The following is a 17,619-nucleotide window of genomic DNA, read 5'->3' on the forward strand; positions in this document are numbered from 1 at the left end:
GGATTTATCCACCTGTTGGCTTTGTAGTTGTTGACTTTCTGATTGGGTCTCTGAGTGGATGTTCTGTTTGTTGTTGATGAAGTTATTTCTGTTTCTTAGTTTTCCTTTTAACTGTCTGGCCTCTCTGCTGTAGGACTGCTGAGGTCCACTCCAGGCCCTGCTTGCCTGGGGATCACTTGCAGCAGCTGCCGAACAGTAAAGGTTGCTACAGTTTCTTCTGCTTTGTCCCAGAAGGATACCTGCCAAATGTCAGTCTGAGCTCTCCTTTATGTGGTGACTCTTTGGATATACGGGGGTCGGGAGCTGCTTGAGGAAACAGTCCTTTATATTAGCTCAGGTGCTGAGCTGTGAGCCACGTTGTTCATTCAGAGCTGCTGGGCTGGTAAATTTAAGTCTACAGCAGCAGAACTCATAACCCCCCCTTTTTTTTTTCCCAGGTGTTCTGTCCCAGGGAGTTAGGGCTTTATGAGTTTCCACTGTACTGCTGCCTTTTTTTTTCTTCAGGGCTGCCCTGCCCACAAGGAGGCAGCCTAGTCATTCTCAGACTGCAGAGGCTTCGCTGAGCTGCTCTGGGCTCCACCCAGCTGCCGTGTGAACTTCCCTGCAGTCCTGTTTATATGAGTGTAGTTAGATCTGCTTCCGCAATGTTGGCCTGCCTCTGTATTCACGGACTTTCTCTGTAATGGCGGGTTGCTGCAGCAATGGCAGGCTGCCTCAGTAATGGTGGATGCCCCTCCCCCACAGAGCTGGACCATCCCGGGTTCAGCTGTGCTTGCTGTGAAACTCTCAACCCAGAGCGTTTCCAATTGCTGTTTTTTTGTCTTTGTTTTTGTTTTTGTGGGGGTGGGACCAGCCGGGCATGATCTCCTGGCTCCCTGCCTCAGAGCCTTTTATTTTTTCGTTGAACGGTCGGCTCTCTACCAGGTGACCTGGTCGCCTGTTGAATAGGCGCCAGGATCTGTGTGATTTCCCATGCGGCGACCCACTGCACCACTGAAACCGCTGCTCTGAGATTAGTGGCTCTTTTTTTGCCCAGGAATCTCCTGGCCTGGCTCCCTGTTTCAGCTCCCCTTGCTGGCTAAGTGGGAACACAGTCCTGTTTACTCTGCACCAGGAGGAGCTGCTCCGGAGCGCAGGCAAAACAGCCGCGCCGGCCAAAACAGCTGCGCTTGCGACCCGTGGGGCTCCTCCGCCTGCGAATCTCCTGGTCTGTGGGCAATAAAAATCCGTCTGGAAATGCGGCGTCCACTCACCCTCTGCACTTTCACTTGGAGCTGCAATTCTGAGCTGGCTGGCCATCTTGGGACTCCCTTTTTTTTTTTTTTTTTTTAAGACAGAGTTTCGCTCTTGTTGCCCAGGCTGGAGTGTAATGGCTGATTTCGGCTCACGGCAACCTCTGCCTCCTGGGTTCAAGCAATTCTCCTGCCTCTGGAGTAGTTGTGATTACAGGCACTTGCCACCATGCCCAGCTAATTTTGTATTTTTAATAGAGACAGGGTTTCACCATGTTGACCAGGATGGTCTTGATCTCCTGACCTTGTGATCCGCCTGCCTCAGCCTCCCAAAGTGCTGGAATTACAGGCATTACCCGGACAGTTCTTTTTCTGCCACTGCCAGTAGCACCTTCTCTTTCTCTCATCCATTAAGTGCCACGACTCCTTCCTTCTGTCCCGAGACCACTTCGCCCTGCCTGGCTTCCTATCTTTAAGGCTCCTTGGTGGTGCTAGCTTCCTCTCCAGCCTGGGAGAGATCATGGGCTCCACAGAACCTGTCCTGGCAGTGCCACCTGGACTCCTGAATGGCCCCAAGGGCCATCCTTACAGAACAGAGGCTTCAGGCCTGGACTCTGAATTCAGACCTCACTGAGGGGCAGGTGGAGTGCAGTGATGAACTGCCCAGCTGGGATTTCTGACCTCCCCGCAACTGCTTAACACCTCAGAGCACAGTTTCCTTGTCTGTAAAATGGGGGATAATAGCAATATTTAAAGAGAATGGTTTTGAGGATTACATGAGCCAATTCAGGGAACTCATTTAGGTTTTAAGTGCTCCAAAAGTGTTAGCTACTATTAATAATATTGTTCTACCAAATACTAAAGGCATGTTCAGCAAACATGCTCCCTCAGTCCACTTCAGCATCTTGAGTTCCTACACTGTTTTCCTCAGAGGTTTTGAGTGGAGCCGAAGAATTACACAACGCCATGCCCGGTATCAGTCCCCGACTCCTTTAATTGACAGGAATAAAGTGCTCTTTCCCTAGCCACCCTGTAAATCAGCTCATAGGTCATTAGCTGTTTCTTTTTTTGTTTTTGAGTCAGAGTCTTGCACTGTCACCTGGAATGGAGTGCAATGGTGTGATCTTGTCTCACTTCAACCTCTGCCTTCTGGGTTCAATTGATTCTCCTGCCTCAGCCTCCCTAGTAGCTGGGATTATAGGTGTCCATCACCACACCAGGCTAATTTTTTGTATTTTTAGTAGAGACAGGGTTTCACCAGTTGGCCAGGCTGATCTTGAACTCCTGACCTCAGGTGATCCACCCACCTCGGCCTCCCAAAGTGTTGGGATTACAGGTGTGAGCCTCTTCATCCAGCTAGCTGTTTCTTTCTTTCTTTCTTTCTTTTCTTTTCCTTCCTTCCTTCCTTCTTTCCTTCTTTCTTTGTTTCTTTAATGGAGTCTCACTATGTCGCCAGGCTAGAGTGCAGTGGCATGATCTTGGCTCACTGCAACCTCTGCCTCCCAGGTTTAAGTGATTCTCTTGCCTCAGCCCTGAGTAGCTAGGACTACAGGTGCATGCCACCATGCCCAGCTAATTTTTGTATTTTTAGTAGAGACAGGGTTTCACCATGTTGGCCAGGATGGTTTCAATCTCATGACCTCGTGATCCGCCTGCCTTGGCCTCCCAAAGAGCTGGGATTACATATGTGAGCCACCATGACCAGTGATGGCATGATCTTGGCTCACTGCAACCTCTGCCTCCTGGGTTCAAGCAATTCTTTGCCTCAGCCTCCTGAGTAGCTGGGATTACAGGCACCTGCCACCACGCCCAGATAATTTTTTTATTTTTAGTAGAGATGGGGTTTCACCATCTTGGCCAGGCTGGTCTTGAACTCCTGACCTTGTGATCCACCAGTCTCAGCCTCCAGAAGTGCTAGGATTACGGGCATGAGCCATCATGCCAGGCCAATTATTAGCTGTTTTTAAGAGCTCCAGACTAGGCTGAGGAAGCTGCAAAGAGGCCACTGAACAGACACTGGGAAGAATTTTTTTGTCTTCAGTTACAGCTGTACTCTCAAGCAACATCCATATTTCCAAAAAATTCAACTTAATGACAAAGCTAATTATTTGAAAGCCAACAAGCCAATTTCTTAGTCCATTTGTGTTGCTATAACAAAATATCCAGAACTGAGTAATTTATACAGAATAGAAATTTCTTTCTTTCTTTTTTTTTTTTTTTTAGTTTTTTATTTTTTAAAGACAGGGTTTCACCATGATGGTCAGGCTGGTCTTGAACACCCGGCCTCAGGTGATCTGCCCGCCTTGGCCTCCAAAGTGCTTGGATTATAGGCGTGAGCCACCACGCCTGGCCAGAAATTTATTTCTTACAGTTCTGGAGGCTGGGAAGTCCAAAATCAAGGTGCTGCCATCTGGTGAGGACTGCTCTCTGCTTCCAAGATGAAGCTTTGACTGGGTATGGTAGCTCATGCCTGTAATCCCAGCACTTTGGGAGGCTGAGGCGGGTGGATCGCCTGAGGTCAGGAGTTTGAGACAAGCCTGACCAACATGGTGAAATCCCATCTCTACTAAAAATACAAAAACTAGCCAGGCGTGATGGCACATGCTTGTAATCCCAGCTACTCGGGAGGCTGAGGCAGGAGAATCACTTTAACCTACGAGGCGGAGGTTGCAGTGAGCTGAGATCACACCACTGCACTCCAGCCTGTGTGACAGAGTGAGACTCTATCTCAAAAAAAAAAAAATGAAGCCTTGAATGCTGCGTCTTCTGCAGAGAAGGAACATTATGTCCTCAGATGACAGAAAGCCAAAGGGCAGAAAGGTGTAGCTTTAAGAAAAATATTTGGGCTGGGTGCAGTGGCTCACCCCTGTAATCCCAGCACTTTGGGAGGCCGAGACTGGCAAATCATCTGAAGTCAGGAGTTTGAGACCAGCCTGGCCAAACTGGCGAAACCCTGTCTCTACTAAAAATACAAAAAATTAGCCAGGTGTTGGGGAGGGCACCTGTAATCCCAACTACTTAGGAGGCTGAGGCAGGAGAATCGCTGGAACCTAGGAGGTGAAAGTTGCAGTGAGCCAAGATCACACCACTCCAGCCTTGGGGACAGAGTAAGATTTCATCTCAAAAAAAAAAAAAAAGAAGAAGAAAAGAAAGAAAGAAAAAGAAAAGGAAAGATATTTGGATTATATTGCACTTAGGGCACACAGTGGTTCTCCCTGCCATCCATGATTTTCCTTCTTGCAGTTTCAGTTACCTGCAGTCAATGTGGTCCAAAAATATTAAATGAAAAATTCCAGAAATAAACAATTCATATGTTTTAAATTACACTCTGTTCTGAGTAGCATGATGAAATCTCATACCACCCCTCCATCCTTTCTTCATCACAGGAAGGCTACAATAAGATATTTTTGAGAGGGAGATGGCCTTTCCATAACTAACTTTTAGTACAGTATCCTATTATTATATTTTTTCTATTTTTAAATTATTATTATTTTGAGTCAGAGTCTCACTCTGTCACCCAGGCTGGAGTGCAGTGACATGATCATGCTTACTGCAGCTTCAACCTTCCAGGCTCAAGCTGTCCTTTAGCCTGCTGAGTAGCGGGGACTACAGGCATGTGACCAACTAATTTTTAAATTTTTTGTAGCATCTCAAAAAATTTTTTTTAAATATATATATATATATATTTTTTTTTTTAGAAATGGGGTTTCACCATGTTGGCCAGGATGGTCTCGATCTCCTGATCTGGTGATCCGCCCACCTCAGCCTCCCAAAGTGCTGGGATCACAGGCGTGAACCACTGCGCCCAGCCTTCAAAAAAATTTTTTTTGTTGAGATACTACAAAAAATTTTGTTGCCCAGGCTCTATTTTATTATTAATTGTTGTTGCTAACCTTTTACTGTGCCTCATTTATAGATTAAACTTTATCATAGGTACATACATATAGAAAAAACATAGTATATATAGGATTCAGTACTATCTGTGGTTTCAGGCATCCACTGGGGATCTTGGAACATATACCCTGAACACTACTGTCAATTTAGGTGAAGCAATGCCACTTGCTGTAGCAGACAAACTTCAGCATCTCTTTGGCTTAACAGAATAAGGTGTATTCCTCCTGTTACATATCAGAACAAGTAGGGGGAATCTGCTCCATGCAGTTACTCAGGGCTCCATGCTAATGGCAGCTCTGCTAACTTGTAGCTCATCATCTGGAACACATGGCTTCTGAGATGGTGCCACAGAGGAAGATAGAAATGAAGAATGACTCACTCTGGTTCTTAACTCTTTGAACCAGAAGTAACACATATCATTTCAGCTTGTCATCCATTGGCTGAAACTAGCCATATAGTTCTAACCTAATGAAAGGGAAGGCTATGAAATGCAGGGGCATACAGGGAATATTTGGTGAACACTAATTTTTCTGCTACAGAGAGAGATACTAAAAATTACAAATAAGTTGAACTTAGAGTTATTTCAGGTCATCAGTTGCCATTCAAGAAAAGAAGTCTAGGAATTATTACAGACCATTTACTACAGGTTATGACTCCATATGTGGCATTGGAATTGGAAGAAAACAGATCTCACTCTCAGGTAACAGATATGCCAAATCACATCAGTAATGGAAGTGAGACACATGGAGCAGATGAATAGTCTGCAAACACCAGAAGGGGCAGCTCAGATAAGAGGTCCTCAAAATGTGATACTCAATCTTGGAAAGAGAAAAGGTACAATGGGAATAGTTCCAAGACTATGTATGCACATATGTGCCACAGAAAAAAATAGCAAATGTAGTACATGTAATAAAAATAGAACACTCCATTGGTCAAATGCTAAAATGTTAGGTCTTTAAAGTCACTTTTCAACAAACATACACAGCTTAGAAAAAGTGATTTTAGACTGGGTAACAGGAAGTATTACTTCACAGTGGTTAGGAAATGCATTCATCCAATCTTCATGTATTTAATGAATGCCTATGATGTGTTTGACAGAAGAAATTTGTAGGGCTAGGCGTAGTGGCTCACGCCTGTAATCCAAGCACTTTGGAGGCCAAGGCGGGTGGATCACCTGAGGTTGGGAGTTCAAGACCAGCCTGACCAACATGGTGAAACCCCGTCTTCAAAAATAAATAAATAAAAATAAAAATAAAAATAAAGAAATCTGTAAGCATATGAAGTTTACAATCTAATTTCTGCATTTAGAAAGATAGATCTTAGATAAACAGATAACAGATCCTTAACCTTTTATTTTACTCAACATTATTTGTTACTATTACGTGCAAGGCACTTTGTGGAATATAAAGATAAACCAACCCTAATCCTAACCCTGAAGCAATTTATAGACAAGGTTATAGGCCAGGGGCAGTGGCTCACACCTGTAATCCCAGACTTTGGGAGGCTGAGGTGGGCAGATCGCTTGAGGTCAGGAGTCAAGACTAGCCTGGCCAACATAGTGAAACCCTGTCTCTACTAAAAACACAGAAAAGGGGCTGGGTGCGGTGGCTCATGCCTGTAATCCCAGCACTTTGGGAGGCCGAGGCGGGTGGATCACGAGGTCAAGAGATCGAGACCATCCTGGTCAATGTGGTGAAACCCCGTCTCTACTAAAAATACAAAAAATTAGCTGGGCATGGTGGTGCGTGCCTGTAATCCCAGCTACTCAGGAGGCTGAGGCAGGAGAATTGCCTGAACCAGGAGGCAGAGGTTGCAGTGAGCCAAGATCGTGCCATTGCACTCCAGCCTGTGTAACAAGAGCGAAACTCCGTCTCAAAAACAAACAAACAAAAAAAAAACAAAAAAATTAGCCAGGTGTGGTGGCAAGCGCCTGTAATTCTAGCTACTCAGTAGGCTGAAGCAGGAGAATCACTTGAGTCTGGGGGGTGGGAGGTTGCTGTGAGCTGGGATTGTGCCACTGCATTCCAGCCTGGATAACAGAGTAAGACTCTGTCTCAAAAAATAAATAAATAAATAAAAAAGACCAAACAAAACAGCAAGCTAACAGGAACAGAAAACCAAACACTGCATGTTCTCACTCATAAGTGGGAGTTGAACAATGCGAACACATAGACACAGGGAGAGGAGCATCACACACCGAGGCCTGTTGGGGTGGGCGAGATAGGGGAGGGATAGCATTAGGAGAAATACCTAATGTAGATGACAGGTTGATGGATACAGCAAACCACCATGGCACATGTATACCTACATAACAAACCTGCACGTTCTGCACATGTACCCCAGAACTTAAAGTATATATGAAAAAAAGACAATGTTGTGTGACATAACTCAGATGTCCTCCTACAAGCAGTCTCTTGTTACTGATACCAGTAGGTATCAGAGAAGTATCAAGCTGGTGAAATGGTTTGGCCGTCCTTGGGAGGCAACTTGAAAGATGAACTTTAACTTGAAGTTCAGTAATGAACTTGCCACTTTGGGAGGCCAAGGTGGGAAGATCGCTTGAATGCAGGAGTTCAAGACCAGACTGGGTTATATAATGAGACCTTGTAGCCAGGCATGGTGGTGCACACCTGGAGTCCCAGTTACTTGGGAGGCGGAGGCAGGAGAATTGCTTGAACCTGGGCGGCAGAGGTTGCAGTGAGCCAAGATTGTGCCACTGCTCTCCAGCCTGGGTAATAGAGTGAGACCCTGTATATGTATATATTTAGAGAGAGACAGAGACAGAGAGAGAGAGAGAGAGAGAGAGAGAGGCAAATCAGGGCCCCTGTCTGCCATTATGCTGAAAAATTGGCCAGGTGAGGTGGCTTATGACTATAATCCCAGCACTTTGGGAGGCCAAGGTGGGCGGATCACCTGAGATCAGGAGTTCGAGACCAGTCTGGCCAACATGCCAAAACCCTGTCTCTACTAAAAATACAAAAAAAAAAAAAAAAAAAATTAGGTGGGTGTGGTGGCCCATGCCTGTAATCCCAGCTACTCGGGAGGCTGAGGCAGAATTGCTTGAACCCAGGAGACAGAGGCTGCAGTGAGCTGAGATCATGCCACTGCACTCAGCCTGGGCTACAGAGCAAGACTCAGTCTCAAAAAAAAAAAAGAAAAGAAAGAAAGAAAAATTGAAATATTTCCAGATATGGAATGATTATAATTCATGCAAACCATCCAAGGAGATTTGACATTCTTGTAAGTTCTAGTAAGTTACATTTTTACTATTCTAGTTTCCTTAGCTGAAAAATTTAGTTCAAACTTCAGCCACAAGAGAGATATTAACTAAGGCAAAAAACTGGAATACATGCTAAAATATTATCATTCAGTGTTAGTACCTACAACTAATTCTTCTCTTTTTATTTGTTTGAGATGAACTCTTGCTCTTGTCGCCCAGGCTGGAGTGCAGTGGTGCGATCTTGGCTCACTGCAACCTCCACCTCCCAGGTTCAAGTGATTCTCCTGCCTCAGCCTCCCGAGTAGCTGGTATTACAGGTGCCCATCACCACACCCAGCTAATTTTTGCATTTTTAGTAGAGACAGGGATTCACTGTGCTGGCCAGGATGGTCTTGAACTCCTGATCTCAGGTGATCCACCCGTCTTGGCCTTCCCAAGTGCTAGGATTACAGGCGTGAGCCACTGCACCTGGCCAACAATTACTTATTAAGCACTGACTACATATTAGGCATTGTATCAGGCTCTGAGGACATAGCTGTCCATGGGGCTTCCTGCTTCGTAGAAAACCCAGCTTTAAGACAAGGGCACTCAGTTATTTGCCCAAGGCTTACACACATTACTTGGTTACAGAGATGGATAAAAATAAACCTGAGTATCCTACTCTTAATTTGGCACTCTGTTCCACATTCCTTTGCCACTGGCACTCTGAGCTGTGTGTTTTCCTTCTGTCTTGAAAATAGAATAAGAGGCTGGGCACAGAGGCTCACGCCTGTAATCCAGCACTTCAGAAGACCAAGGCAGGCGGATCACTTTGAGCTTAGGAGTTCGATACAGTTTGGGCAACATGGCGAAACCCCATCTCTACTAAAAATACAAACATTAGCCAGGCGGGGTGGCACTGGCCTGTAGTCGTCCACTCGTCTTTCATGGGAAGGGCTATCCTTTATTCAGGAAGTATGCTTTTCTTACTATTTTGGGGGGGTAAAATGTCCTTTACTCTATGAAATGATACAGATAGTAGATAGCCATTAGTTCTTTGTAAAAATGTCCTTCTTAGCTGGGCACGGTGGCTCACGCCTGTAATCCCAGCACTTTGGGAGGCTGAGGCGGGCCGATCACCTGAGGTGAGGAGTTCGAGACCAGCCTGGCCAACATGGTGAAACCCCGTCTCTACTAAAAATACAAAAATTAGCCAGGCATGGTGGCAGGTGCCTGTAATCCCAGCTACTCGAGAGGCTGAGGCAGGAATCAGTTGAACCCAGGAGGCGGAGGTTGCAGTGAGCGGAGATTGCCATTGCACTCCAGTCTGGGGAAGAAGAGCGCAGAAGCGAGACTTCATCTCAAAAAAAAAAAAAAGTTCTGGGCCGGGCGCGGTGGCTCACGCCTGTAATCCCAGCACTTTGGGAGGCCGAGGTGGGTGGATCACGAGGTCAAGAGATTGAGACCATCCTGGTCAACATGGTGAAACCCCGTCTCTACTAAAAATACAAAAAATTAGCTGGGCATGGTGGCGCGTGCCTGTAATCCCAGCTACTCAGGAGGCTGAGGCAGGAGAATTGCCTGAACCCAGGAGGCGGAGGTTGCAGTGAGCCGAGATTGCACCATTGTACTCCAGCCTGGGTAACAAGAGCGAAACTCCGTCTCAAAAAAAAAAAAAAGTTCTTATCAAAATTAAAAGTTAGCAACTGTCAGTTTGCTCAAATTCTTTTTGAAGTGTTACTGTCCTACAAAATCCAAAAGACTGAGAGACTGGGTGCAGTGGCTCATGCCTGTAATCCCAGCATTTTGGGAGACCAAGGCGGGTGGATCACCTGAGGTTGGGAGTTCGAGACCAGCCTGACCAATATGAGAAACCCTGTCTCTACTAAAAATAAAAATTAAAAAATTAGCCAGACATGCTTGTAATCCCAGCTACTCAGGAGGCTGAGGCGGAAGAATCGCTTGAACCTGGGAGGCAGAGGTTGAGGTGAGCTGAGATCGCAGCATTGCACTCCAGCCTGGGAAACAAGAGGGAAACTCCGTCTGAAAAAAAAAAAAAAAGGACTGTGAATCATAAAGTTAAGCTCTGGGGTGGTTCAAATTTTATTTTATTTCATTTTTTAGAGACAGAGTTCTACTCTGTCATCCAGGCTGGAGTGCAGTGACCCAGTCATAGCTCACTGTAGCCTCCAAATCCTGGGCTCAAGTGATCCTCCCACCTCAGCCTCCCAAGTAACTGGGACTACGGGTGTGTGTCACCATGTTTGGCTAATATTTAAATTTTTTGTGGAGATAGGGGTCTGGCTATCTTGCCCAGGCTGGTGTCAAACTCCTGGCCTCCAGCCATCCTCCCACCTCAGCCTCCCAAAGCACTGGGATTACAGGTGTGAGCCACCATACCCTGTAAAATTTTCTTTGGTATAGTCTGGTGCTAAAAACAGTCTTTATTAATACTATTTGGACATCACTAATCACTATGATGATTAGTGAAAGGCCACTTCACCTTTGAGTCTCAAAACAAAAACCAAAAGATCCCGGAGAACTTTGTTCTTCAGCAATCTTTAACTAATTCTACAATCTCTTACCACTCTTCTGTCTTCCTCAGAATCTCTCACTTGAGGCCAGGAGTTCAAGACCAGCCTGGCAACATGGTGAAACCCCATCTCTATTAAAAACACAAAAAATTAGGCAGGGGTGGTGGCACACTCCTGTAGTCCCAGCTAACTGGGAGGCTGAGGTGGGAGGAACGCCTGAGCCTTGGAAGTTAAGGCTTCAGTGAGCCATGATCATGCCATTGCACTCCAGCATGGGCAATAGGAACAAGACCCTGTCTTAAATAAATACATAAATAAATAAGAAAGAAATCAATAGTTGTTCACCCTGACTGCACAGGGTGCTTTGGAAAAATGCTGTTGAAGGACCCCTCTCCTGAGATATTCTAATTTAATTGGCCTCAGGCAGGACTTAGGCTCTAGGCTGGTTCAAGAGCTCCTCAGGTGATTTTTATGTGTGTCCAGGGAGGCAAATCACAGGTATGAATGGTGTGTCTTCATTAAGCAGCTTCTATGGCATTAGGGCAGTTACACAGATGAACAAGCTGGTCTATGCAGTAGAAAAGCTAATTAGGAAAACAGGTAAAATATGACAACAGAGTAGGGTAAATGCTTTTATTTATTCCATAATTCAACAAATATTAGCTAAGCACTTAACAAGCACCAGTGCTGGAGTGAAGCCATGCTCTCAGACCTGTGGGCTACCTGCAAAGACCAGGAAAACTTCACAGAGGAGGCAGCAACCAAGCAAGAATTTGGAGGAGGCCTTAATCAAGGTCTTTATCAGATAAGGCAGGGAGTGAGGGCATGGCAGTGAGGACAGGGTGTGCTGGGCACAGACAAGTGGCAGGCTCAGGGAAGCTGGAGATGAGATACTGGTGAGGTACACATATGCATACCCCTAGACGACTAATGGGTTTAGACTTGGTCCAGAATGCATTTAAAAGACATTAAAGGTTTTAAAGCAGGAATGCACAAATTAGATGTGGGTTCAGAATACTGGTATTTGAGATAACCCCAGCTGTTCATAAAGGCAGCTATAGCTAGAATTTGCTAACTAGTTTAATGCTTTGACTGATCATCCCCTATTCTCTCTGCCCTTGATTGAAGTAACCAGACATTGTGACCTTGTGGGGTCAGTTTCCAGTCAATGAAGAGAGAGGATTCCATGTGGCAGTTGGAAGGGAGGTATAGATCAATGTTTTTTAAGTGACTAATTGATGTAAATAGAATTCACAATGGGCTGGACCCTGGACAAGTAAGTTCAGGGTCCCTGCCTGTGCCTCCTTACTCAATTTCCTTTAGAAGGACTTCGTAGTGCCTCTGTGGATGTGGTACCTCTTATCAGGCTGTTTGTCTGACTTGCCTCAGAGCAAGTAAACAAACCCAAAAGATCAAACCATCTGGGTTCCCATAGGCTCCTGCAGCTCCTCTGCACTTTATTATTCTCGTTCAGAACTCAAGGACAAAAAGGTCAGACCATGGAATCAGCCCAGTACTAGGGACTATAACCTTCTGGCTAAGACACTCACAGAAGTAACTTCCTTGGTTGGGGAAGAAGAGAATTTAGCTAGGCCAGTGGTTCTCAAATTTAGTGATTGTAAGCTTCAAGACTAGTCATAAGCTAAAAATACATTTTTGGGAGACTCACTTCGGACCTACTGAATCAAAATCTCTGGGGTTGGGCCAAGGAACCTGTCTTTCAAACACTCATTTCCAGATCATTCTGATTCTAGTGATCTGTAGATTGCATGGAGCAGTGTAACTAGTCTATGGTTCTGATTTGTGGTGGTGGTGGTTGGCAGCTGTTTTGGGGTGGTAGGGGGCAGGTCAGACAAGCTTCTCCATTCATAATCCTCCAGCCCAGTGGGCTTGCAAAATTTGCACCATGCTTGGTTTTCAATTCAAGCTATTTCTAGGTTAATTTCTTAATTTAGCTATTTAGCTCACCTGAGATACCACAGAGAACGGTTTAGGAGTAAGCATTCAAAATCTCTGGCTGTGTCTCTATTATCCTTTCTAGTCCCACTTATCTGAAGTTTTCTCAAAGGACAAGTAACTTTAGGGGGGAGTATCAAAGGGAAAGCTACGGATTCCTTGTCACACCCCCGTTACAGAACTATGCTTGCTAAGAATAGAATCTCAAGAAACATATCAAGATGTTGAATGAAGACATTTCTCTCTTCTGTATTCCTGAGCTCCTGGGATTACAAGAACACAAGTTTAGGCAAACGTAGCCCATTTCTCTCTAAGGTGTCTCTTCACTTGATGCACTGGAGATCCTTGTGGAATAATACACGAGTGATAATGAGTGTTGGCTGCTCATAAATCACCCACAATTCATTGGCTGAAGGCATCTTAAATGTGGACTTTTTGGCTTTTATTGTTTTTAGCTGCTTTTTTTTTCTTTTAACGTATTTTAGTTTGAGTGTACAGATTTGGGGTTTTCAAACTTGTTTTTAATTAAGGCATGGTTTATTTTTATTGCTTGAGATAAAATGCAGTCTGAGGGCCGCAAATGTAATTTACAAAATAAAGTGCACCTGGGCAGATCATAAGAAAAACAAAATAGAACAGAAAGCCTAAATAAAGAGTGGGCCAGGATTCTTAAGTTTATTTAGTAACTTTTTGGAGAACAAAAATCCCAGCACCTGCATTATAAAAAAGCACACCTTATAAATGTCCTTCTTTTCGAAACACCTACATGAACTAGACTGAATTATGAACTATTGGTCTGTAAAAATTCATCTTCAGCAGGCTACTGAAGATACTAAATAAAACAGGCTGGGACAGAGTCTGAGGAAACCCAACCTGCTGTTTGTTTTATCGGTAATGTAACTCAAAAGTAGCCAAGCGGATGGCCAGAGTTTTCTCTGTGTTTTGTTTCCCTGGGCTGAGCCTGTGAATGCCAAGATTTAATCTAAAGAGGTTTGTGTTTTAAAAACTAACAACTAAGTAATAAAACACCTATAAAAGCGGTTTATAATGGAACCAGTGACAGTTTGCAGTGTAGTATTACAACTCTTCTGCTCCCCCTCGCCCTTTTTCTATCCTTTCATCCAACTCTGTGCCCTTTGTCTAAGTTCCTTTCTCACCTTGCTGCCAAGAAGCACAGGAGGAGAGGGAGCTCACACCCCAAAGCAGCAGACCATCTTTAAAAAATGAAGCTTGTGTTGTGGCCTGCATTTGAAGGCAGGGCTGCGTGAGCTGCTTGTTTTGTCTGAGATGAGGACGGAGATCAGTTGTCTTAACAAAGTGCCCACCTAGATGTACAGTGGTTTCTAATGGGGAGGTGAAGATGCCGCTGCAGTGTCAGTGGCATGAGGCTGCAGGAGTCAACCAGGGCAGGAGTCAACGGGGCCTCCCCTCCATGGTACCCTGCATCGACCTGCCCGGGCCCAAGACGGCCCTGACTCCAGGGACAGACGTCAGGCAACAGGTGGTTTTCCACCGAGGCCACCATGACTGAAATTTGGTTCTTTTGCGAAGCCATAATTCTCCTCCCCCTCTCAAAGAAATGGCGCCTGGGAAGGGAAACTTCGTGCTCAAACTCTCTAGGAGCCATTTCTCGAGCCCACCTTTCCTATTTTCTGAAGTCTCCTCTGCCAGCATCCCATTCACCTTCGGAAAGAACCAGGGGCGCTCTCTTCAGAGTCCAGAGAGCTCTGGGAGGCATGTGGGCAGCGTCAGAGTGGCCTCGCCTAGGCGGTCAGAGGAGCCCCCAGCCTCCCTTAAGTGGGCCTCAGGAACTCGGGGGGCCCAGGGGAAGCCTGGAAAACCGAACTTCGCCATCAGCCTTCCTTAGAGCGCTGGCTAAAGGAGGGGGGGAAGGGCCCCCCAGCGGTCTTCCCCGCCCCCCTCCCGCCTCAGCACCTCTGCCATTCGCCTGCACCGCCCAAGAAAGCACCCAGAACGCGGCTGAGCTCGCCAGCTTCTCGCAGGCAGGGAGAGGGCATCCTGAGGGGCAGCTTCCCCTTCCAGCCCGCGTCTGACATCCCCACTCCCACCCAAGGATGCCGCCGCCGTGCCCTGTCCGCAGTCGCTGAATGTCACTGCTCCCTCTTCCTCCCGATCAGGGTAGACACAGCTCCCAAGGCGTCCCCCACCCCAAAACTGCCGCGATCGCCCGAGGGCGCAAGGCCTGGGCGAAGGACGAAGTTTGGGGCCCACAGCGACGGGGGGGGGGCGCATTGGCGAGGACCGCACCTCAGTCCCAGCCCCGGCGGGCACACTCCCCTCCCCAAACGGCCCAGGCGTCCCCATCCTCCCGCGGACACCAGCGTCCCCGCCCTCCCCCGAGGGCGGCGAGAGGAGCCCCCCGGGGCGGAGGCAGGTACCCCCGGGGCGGAGACTGGGGCGGGCGGGGTCCGGGCTGCGCCCCCGGCCAGGCCGGGCGGGCTGGCGGGCGGCGCGGGGGGAGCGGGGCTGGGCGGCGCTGCCTCGGGCTCTGTGCGCTGCAGCCCGGAGCCGAGGAGGAGGAGGCGGAGGAGGAGAAGGAGGCGGCGGCGGTGGGTCCCGGGCGGGGGGAGCGCGGCGCTGCGGACCCGGGCGGCTGGCAAAGGACGAGGCGGAGGCTGAGGAAGGCAGCGGGGAGACCCAGGCTGCAGCAACAAAGGGCAGCGAGCGATTGGCCGGGCTGCAGGCGAGGTTAGCCGGGAACCGGGGTGGCCGGAGGCAGCGGCGAACGGTGCACGTGCTTGCAGACACGGGCAAGTGTGGAGCCGGGGGGTGCACGCCCGGCGGGTAGGGGCTTGCTCCCCCGCGGCATGGGATGGCGAGGAGGTTGCAGCGACATCGTTCTGCCTGCACCTGGCCTGGGGCTGGCAGGGTAGGGGTGTGCTGGGGGGGAAGGATGCGAGCCAGGGGGCGGGCAAGTAGTCGCCCGGGACGGGACGGGAGAGAGGGTGGAGGAGGGGGCGGGATGGAACGCTCCGGGCGGCGCGCCCGTCCGCGCACTCCACCGAAGGAGCTGGTGACTGAGAACCTCGAATTTTAACTTCGCGTGCCCGCCCGCGCGCGCCCGCCCGCGCCCACCCCTAAATCCTGCGGCCGCCGCCAGCGATCAGCTCTCACACAAACTTTAGCTGCGGGCTAGGGGGTTTGGGGTTGAGTGGGGGAGGGGAGAGGGACAAGGCCTCCTGATTGGCGTCGTCTGCAGCCAATAAGGCCAAGCTCCTCTGCTGCGAGTAGACCCAATCCTTTCCTAGAGGTGGAGGGGGCGGGTAGGTGGAAGTAGAGGTGGCGCGGTATCTAGGAGAGAGAAAAAGGGCTGGACCAATAGGTGCCCGGAAGAGGCGGACCCAGCGGTCTGTTGATTGGTATTGGCAGTGGACCCTCCCCCGGGGTGGTGCCGGAGGGGGGGGATGATGGGTCGAGGGGTGTGTCTATGTGGAAGCCAGATGACCGGCAGGAACCTGCCCCAATGGGCTGCAGAGTGGTTAGTGAGTGGGTGACGGACAGACCCGTAGGCCAACGGGTGGCCTTAAGTATCTTTGGTCTCCTCCAATGGAGCAGCGGCGGGGCGGGGCCGCGGCTCGGGTTTAATGAGACTCCATTGGGCTGTAATCAGTGTCATGTCGGATTCATGTCAACGACAACAACAGGGGGACACAAAATGGCGGCGGCTTAGCTCCTATCCCTGGCGGCGGCGGCAGCGGTGGCGGAGGCGACGGCACCTCCTCCAGGCGGCAGCCGCGGCTTCTTTCTCAGGCAGCGGCAGCGCCCCCGGCAGGCGCGGTGGCGGTGGCGCGCGGCCAGGTCTGTCACCCACCCCGCGCGTTCCCAAGGGGAGGAGACTGAGCGGGAGGGGGGAATAGATGGGGGGATCAGGGGCTTGCGACGCCCCTCCCACAGGCCTCTGCGCGAGGGTCACCGCGGGGCCGCTCGGGGTCAGGCTGCCCCTGAGCGTGACGGTAGGGGGCGGGGGAAAGGGGAGGAGGGACAGGCCCCGCCCTTCGGCAGGGCCTCTAGGGCAAGGGGCGGGGCTCGAGGGCGGAGGGGGCGGGGCGAGATCGGGTGGGGGCGGGGTTCGGTGAGTCGGAAGGCGGGGGCCGAGAGGGAATTTCTGAGTGGGAGTGAACTGGTAGGAGCGGTGGGGGGGGGCCTGTGAGGGTGTGAGGAAGACTAGTGAGGGGTGAGTGGGAGGGGAAGCTGGAGGTGTAGAAGCAGGTGCAGAGGGAGAGTTAGGGAGAGATGCAATTTGAGAGAAGTGGAAGGCAGACCGAGGGGTGTTTGAGGGCAGGTGAGATGATGCCGAAGGCGAGATTGCAGTTGTCTGGGGACAGAGTAGGGGGTTTGGGTGTGGTGGATGTGGAGTAGAGTTCAGGAAGCAGTGCAGAGTGTTAGGTTGGGGGAAGCATTGACCCATGTGAGGGGCAATTACGATTGTAGTGATGGGAAAGAGGTGTCTGGGTGGATCGGCATGTTGGAATAAGAAGGTGGTTTGATAGCTTTGGGATATGAAGTATTTTTTAAAACATGGAAGGATGGGATGGTTGTGCTTGGGAGTTTCTGAAAGACGATGCGAAGACAGCAGAGCAGACTTCAATGTGAAGGGAAGGGAGGGAGGCCGCTTAGAATTTGCAAAATACATCTGTGGCAGAAAGTCTCTTGGAGACAAGGGATTGGGAGGGGTAGGCAAATCGGCAGGTGTGAAGAAAGTGGGTGGGGCTGTACAGTAATTTTGGGTGAATATGATTTGGTGGACTGCGCCGGGGGTGAGGATGGGGCAAAGAAAGGTGTT

At 48.8% G+C, this 17,619-nt stretch overlaps 1 protein-coding gene across 8 annotated transcripts in view; it reads left to right on the forward strand.

The window, feature by feature from the left end:
- Positions 1-15,328: 15,328 nt before the first annotated feature.
- The window catches only part of KAT6B (lysine acetyltransferase 6B), a 199,370-nt gene continuing 197,079 nt past the window's right edge, over positions 15,329-17,619 (forward strand). For 4 of the 8 annotated variants that reach the window (XM_064374331.1, XM_064374336.1, XM_064374337.1 and 1 more), the window contains exon 1: positions 15,329-15,524. The gene's annotated coding sequence lies outside the window, so the exon portion shown is untranslated. Of the gene's footprint in view, positions 15,525-16,420; positions 16,635-17,619 lie in introns of those variants that run through there. The other 4 variants (XM_064374334.1, XM_064374335.1, XM_064374341.1 and 1 more) reach the window with 4 other exon arrangements.

The sequence above is a fragment of the Aotus nancymaae genome, unplaced genomic scaffold (genome assembly GCF_030222135.1).
Source record: "Aotus nancymaae isolate 86718 unplaced genomic scaffold, 86718_ANA_hifiasm-v0.15.2.pri h1tg000010l, whole genome shotgun sequence".
NCBI lineage: Eukaryota > Metazoa > Chordata > Mammalia > Primates > Aotidae > Aotus > Aotus nancymaae.